We start from the raw sequence: 6577 nt of genomic DNA, 5'->3' as shown, positions 1-6577 counted from the left end.
ACCCTGGCGAGCCACGTGCCAGAGGTTGCCGACTCCTGATCTATATTATGAGCTAGGGGTGTGATTCCCCGTCTCACGTAGGTATACTCTCACTAGGTCTCATTGCACTAGCATGAGTATAAATAGCAGTGTTGCCATAGTAAGAGGGGTAGCAGCAACGGAGGCACAGCTGAGTCATATATGTCAGGGTCCAGTCTAAATTCACCACATTTCTTTTTTTTTAAATCTTCTAGACTTGCTAATGTACATCTCAGAGACCTGCAAACCTATGAGCAGCAAAGATTCATGGAAATAATGCTGCATCACGTAACTTTTTGAAGATTTTCTTTGCGACCATAAAGGCTTAGAAACTGCGTATTTAAAAATAAAGTTTACAGTCTTCAGAAATTGATCTCACATGCCTTAGGATCTCACGTACCTAGTTTTTTAAAATTCTGACTGTGTGTCAGTCTATACTGTGCACGTGCAGGTAGTGCTTTTTATTCCTAGATCTCAAAGTGACTTGTAAAGGTTATTATTTCCACGTAGGAGTAAATGAGAGACAGAGAGGTTAACTGACCTACCAACAGCACACAGCAAGACCATGGTAGAGTTAGAACTAGACTCCAAATCCAGCTCCCAGTCTTGCTCGCTAGCGATGCTTTCCACAGTATTTATCTAGATGAGTGCATTTAACTCTTACGGTTTGATCTCTTTCAGTGAAACTGCCAGAAAACTCCATTCAAGTTGACAGTGTTCCTTAAAATAAGGAAGTTTTTTAAATTAGCCATTTAAAAAAAAAAAGTCTAGACATTTTAAATGGGGAAATAAATCTTAATGGTTATGGGAGTGGATTTTACTTCCTTACCATGTTGACAAAAGTCTCTTTGGTGGGCCCAAGAGCAGCAATACCAAACCTGTTCAATCCTGCTCTCCTCCCCATTACCATTCTCTTTGTGCATGCATCTGCCTGTTACCTCTTCAGTTTAATTGCAGGTTTGCTCCTGCTCTTGCTACTAAGCACCCTCTTTCACATCCTGTGGAGGAGCATGCAGCTGAGATCCCATCAGAGCAATGTGTTAGAGTGATGCAAGTGACCATCAATAAAATAGTGAAACAGGCTAAACTCAAATTACTGTCAACTGCACAAAGTACAGGGGGAAAAAACAGAGGAAAAATGTTTTTCTCTAATGTTTCTTTTCTAGTAATCTGAGGGATTACTTGTAAAAAGAGCAGATACACAGGTTTTCATAAGGAAATGTGATTTTTTTTTTCAAGTTGGTGTTCTTTTACTCTGAAATTCTGTCCTTTGTTACACCTGTGCTATTCTATTGGGAAATTGGGTGTAGCAGAAATTAATTTAAAGGCATAGGTGCAGCTCCCAAGAAACAGCCAGTATGTCTACACTGTCTTGTAAACATGGGTCTGTGGAACCCGGCCTTTTGGACTCAATGTTTCCAAACCTGTGCTTTAGCATCTACACTGTATTGTAAACCTGGGTTTACAATTGCTGGACCTTGGTCTTGTGGCTGTGCTGATGTGTCCACCTTCTGACTTGGGTCTGTCACTTGAGCTACATCCAGACTGCAGAACAACAGGGCTTGGACCCAAGTGATAGTGGGACTCAGACGATGACCCACAACCGTAGCTGAGTCCTAGGTCCTGAGTGCTTGCTGATCCAAGTCAGATTGATTTGTGTGTGGACAAAAGGGGAGCTTGGGCTCAAACCTGAGTCAGGGCTTGGACTTAGTGTGCAGTGTAGACATATCCTGATAGCTTAATTTACCCTGTACAATATTGTTTATGGTGGAATGCAAGCAGGAAAGAACTCATGTTGATTTTCAGATTCCAGGATGAGTTTGCAGGATTGGCAATTAAAACAAACCTTTTTCCCACTTGGAAAGTAAGCAAGAAGTGTTAGACACAATCATAATGGAAACCCTCCTGCTCCGTGCCATTTTTGCAATACTTTTTCAGTGTGCATCTGCACTTTCAGTCAAAATAAACCAGGAAACTGTCTGTTATCTGGGGCAGTTGCTGGCTGTCCTACTTATGGGAATGAAGCTGTCTGGCCTGTCAAATAAGATAGAAGGGTGAAGGCAACTCTAATATACTGCATTACAGACACAGGAAAAACCTGTGGCCTTCTTCCAAAGTGTTGCCACATAATGGCTATTATGGACCATAGTAACTACAGAGAGGCCCAGATAAGGATTTGGTGTATTTAAGTCTTTCAAACAAGATTGGATGTCTTTCTAAAAGCTATACTCTAGTTCCCCGAAAGTTTCTGGTCTTGATACAGGAGTGGCTGGGTGAAATTCTGTAATCTCTGTTATGTAGACTACATGATCATAAATTCCCATTCTCACCTTCAACTTCATGTACTCATTTATTAAACAATCTGAGAGGGTACAAGTTGATGGTTATGTTTTTGGCTTGCCATTCTAAGAGTGTGCCCTCCAGAAAGCAGTGCATTCACTTCTTCAATACCTGTGATAATTATGACTTGTGTGGGGAATTCTTCTTTGTATGTGTGGCTGGATATATGCAGTTTAACCTGCTACACTTAGTTTTTATTATGTGCAGATGCCTATGTGGTTCTCAAGCCAAAATTTGGCCCTTCTTTTTTAAAATACCTTTTGGCATACATCAGTTCTAACTAAGCCAATAGAAACTTGCTCTTAACTTTGGCTGTATAGTAAGTCAGTCTTATCTGGACTCTGTTGTTGGTGAAGTGGCAGGAAAATTCTCCATTTTTTACAGAGCCAACTCATAAAAATGTTTCTTATTTTTTGGAATAAGATATTTTTTAAACTGATTTAGTATAAGCTTTTCATTTTAAAGTTTTAGAATAGACTTATAACTAAATAATAAATACTTTGGGAATGAACACAGGTCCATAAATGTAACTGTTATAAGAGATCATATTGAAACAGAAACTTAGGAACGACATTAATGATCTAGCCAGAGTCTATTTTGGGTATCAATAAATCAGTTTCAAGTTTTCCCTCCTCCTCATTCCAAATGAATTAATCTTTTAAGCCAGTGGTAACAAGCTTTTCAATTGCCAGTCATTAATTTCATGATTGGAAAACAGAACTTCTGAGGAGTCATCAGCAAAAAGATCTCTAATCTCATTTGTTAACAGTCTTCCATGTGTTAACTATCACATAGAAAACCCCAACTGGAGTTTTAGGGCCTTCTCCTCTTTCTTGCTGTTTTCACTCCTGGCTATTTCTAACAAAATAGACTCTAGCTATATTCATAACCAACAATAACATTAATAAAAAAATCTGGAAGAAGTTTTGTGCCTATTCAGCTTCCTGATGCTGTCCACTCATCCTGTTGATGATTGACATTCATTATCCTTCCTGGCAGGTGTGTGTGTGGGCGTGGTCATGTTACACATACAGTAACATTTCATTCTGGGAAATGTTTAAGAAATACATGCAAGAACTCTGCAAGTAAATTACCTATATTATTCATATTGGAGTCTACATCTATAGTGGGGACTCTCTTAAATGAATATAAGAAATTCACTGGACCAAATTCATTTCTGGTTTAACTCCATTGATTACAATGATTACAAGGGATTAATTTGGCCAGTTTTTGTCTATTTAGTCATACAGGCCAATACACCATATTAAAAACTCTTAAGGGAAATGGCAACAGTAGAATTGATCTTTTCCATGTAACGAACAACCTTCTCCTTATTTCTGCTGAAGGCACTTTCTCCCTCCTGGTTTTCCTTGGCCTTAGTGCAGCCTTCAGTATTGTGGATCACTTTCTCCTGCCGGTTTCCACCTGTAAACTTTCTGCTCTTACCTGTCAAACCACTCTTCTGCTAGAACTGGCTGCATCTCAGTGGATCCCATCAAGGTTTAGGTCTTAGCCTCTTTTCTCTTCTATCCAGCTTCTCCCTACCTTTTCTTTTAGTTGCCACGCTTATGATGATGATCAGCCATTCTATACCCTTTGGTACCTTTAATGACTTCTCTCTGTTCCTCTCACTGTCTGTCATGACCAAATAAACTTCTGGCTTCATTTCTGCTTCTGTAGACATTGAATTGAAGAGAGAAGGGATTCTCTTGAGCAAGAAAATCCTCAAATGCAACTCCATCCCCTCTATTTCCTCCTCCAAGACCTTGGCATCGTCCTGGGCCCTCTTATTCCTGCTGATCTGTCTATCGCCAGCTTCACATCCCTGCCAGTGCACTGCCTTGACTGAAATCCTCATCTGTGTTGTCTTCTCCCATCCTTTCAATTTGTAGTGCCACCTTCTCCGTGGCGTCCAAGTTCCAGCTCTCTAGATTTTAGCACGTGGAGAACGCTGCTGCCCATCTTCTCACAAATGCAAAGAAGTTTGATGGTAACAAAGAACAACACTGTCCTGCCTTGCACTCATTTCAGGTCTAGTCCAAATTTACCATGTTTCTTTTTTTAAAGTATACCTTATAGACTAGTTTTTGCTCTTTTTACCTTCCTTGATGCTCCCCCCACTTACCTAGCACTGACATCCTCTTTGTCCCTTCAAGCAATTTCTCTTCTGCTGCAAGAACCTTCTCCTCTGCATCTCTTGCCATCTAAAATTGTGTTCCTGTATCTCTTCAGTTCATCAGTACTCTGTCATCTGATAGCACACATTTTCTCCCTTTCGTATATGTATTAATTTCTCTCTCTGCATTATTATTATTTATTATTATTTTATAATAAAATATTTTTGATACAGCTTGTATAAAATAGAAGGCAGATCAAGCTTCTATTTAAGTCATTGTGAGTTTTGCCACTAACTTAAAAATGTGAGCAGGGTAGGACCTTAAGGTCATATTCTATTAGACATTGATCTATTTTGTTTATACCAATAGTTCCCAAGCTGTCATCAAGTAAGCATCAGTTATGCAAGAAGCTCTTGCTGGTTACCTGCGGAGAGCTGGCTGATCGTTTAATGCTGGTTCTCCTCCTCGAATCCAGCTACTAAAATCACATTAAAAGAAGTTATAATATTAAATACTTTCTCAATATTATTTTTAGTGTGAGCTGTTTTAACTGTCACAAGGATTTTGTTCTGGAAGGGGAATTGGCTTGCATGATAATGAATGGGAAGGAGGTGATCTGTGAGACAATATCTTTATTAAGGTGTGGTCAATGCTATGGAAAAGTTAGAGAACCCCTGGTTTATACAAAGTTAAAATCTTGAATGAAAAACAAGTGTCTCGTAAAGCAGCATGCACATGTTATAATGGATGCAAGATTGTGTATTATACTATGCGCAGTGTACTGGTGGATCCCATGTGCTGTAATTTACTACATTTGCACTTACTGACTTTGTTGCCATTACAAATTACAGTTTTAAAATTTGGACCATATGAAACTAAAATGCTATCTTCCAAAATTTTAGCCGTAGAGTCTCTGCCGGCTTCTGTGCAAATTGATTGTGACATTTGCCGGCAGTGGTGTTGATCACTGTGTCTGCTGCACTCCAATTTAAATATACTTCACTGTGTACAGAGGAGCCATAAAATACACTTTCCTAATGCCTGTTGTCAGGAAGACTCTCTGCTACCACAGACATACGCTCTGATGTGAGAGTCACTTAGGCTACGTCTATACTGCATACCTTACAATGGTGCGGCTGTGCCGCTACTGCCGTGCTGTTGTAAGGTATGCAGTGTAGCCATTCTCTTCTGCCAGGAGAGAGCTCTGCTAATAACAAAATAAAACCATCCCTAATGAGGGGTGGTAGCTTTGTCAGCAGGAGAGTGTTTTCCACCAACGAAGCGGTGTCCACACCTGCACTTTTCGTCATTAAAACTTTTTTTCACACCCCGAGCGACAAAAGTTTTTTAACGACGAAAGTACAGTGTAGACATAGCCTTAGACTGAATATGCTGAAAGAGTCTGTTAATGTTGATGCTCAGAGAGGGCTGATTGACAGGCTCAAGAAGAATAGATCTCCTTTCAGAGGCAAACTGTCAATGTTCTGTATCAAAGGTTTGAGAATAGTAAGAGTTGAAACCATGCCCTCCAAAAACACAGGCATGAAGCGATATGCTAAGCAGTGTAATGATGGGTGGGAAGAATATTTCCAGTATCTGAATATAGGCATTAAGATTTGTATAGGTGCTCTATACTCAGGGCCGGCTCCAGGCACCAGCAAAACAAGCAGGTGCTTGGGGCGGCACATTTCTAGGGGCGGCATTTTGGCGCTGGCCATCATAGGCGTCGACTCCGGGGCATGGGGAAAAAGTGCCCCCGCCACCCCAGCTCGCCGCCTCTGCTCGCTTCCACTCCGCCTCCGCCTGCTCCCCTGAGCGTGCCGCCGCCGCTCCACTTCTCCCCCCTCCCTCCCAGGCTTGCCGGGCGCAAAACAGCTGTTTCGCGCAGCAAGGCTGAGAGGGAGGAGAAGCCGAGCGGCAGGCGCTCAGGGGAGGTGGCGGTGGTGGAGCGGAGGTGAGCTGGAGCGGGGAGCAGTTCCTCTACCCCCTGTTACTTCCTGCGCCTCCCACCCTAGCTCACCTCCGCTCCGCCTCCTCCCCTGAACGTGCCGCTGTTCCGCTTCTCCCCCCTCCCTCGCCTGAGAGGGAGCGGGGAGAAGTGG

The 6577-nt window shown here is 41.7% G+C and overlaps 1 protein-coding gene across 1 annotated transcript in view; it reads left to right on the top strand.

The window, feature by feature from the left end:
* Positions 1–6577, top strand: part of ITGB8 (integrin subunit beta 8) — a 70117-nt gene that overhangs the window by 14727 nt on the left and 48813 nt on the right. The window lies entirely within an intron of this gene.

Source organism: Terrapene carolina, unplaced genomic scaffold (assembly GCF_002925995.2).
Source record: "Terrapene carolina triunguis isolate 2854851 unplaced genomic scaffold, T_m_triunguis-2.0 Scaffold84, whole genome shotgun sequence".
Taxonomy (NCBI): Eukaryota; Metazoa; Chordata; order Testudines; family Emydidae; genus Terrapene; species Terrapene triunguis.
The sequence above is the reverse complement of the archived record's forward strand: the minus strand, read 5'-3'. Positions and strand labels throughout refer to the sequence as shown.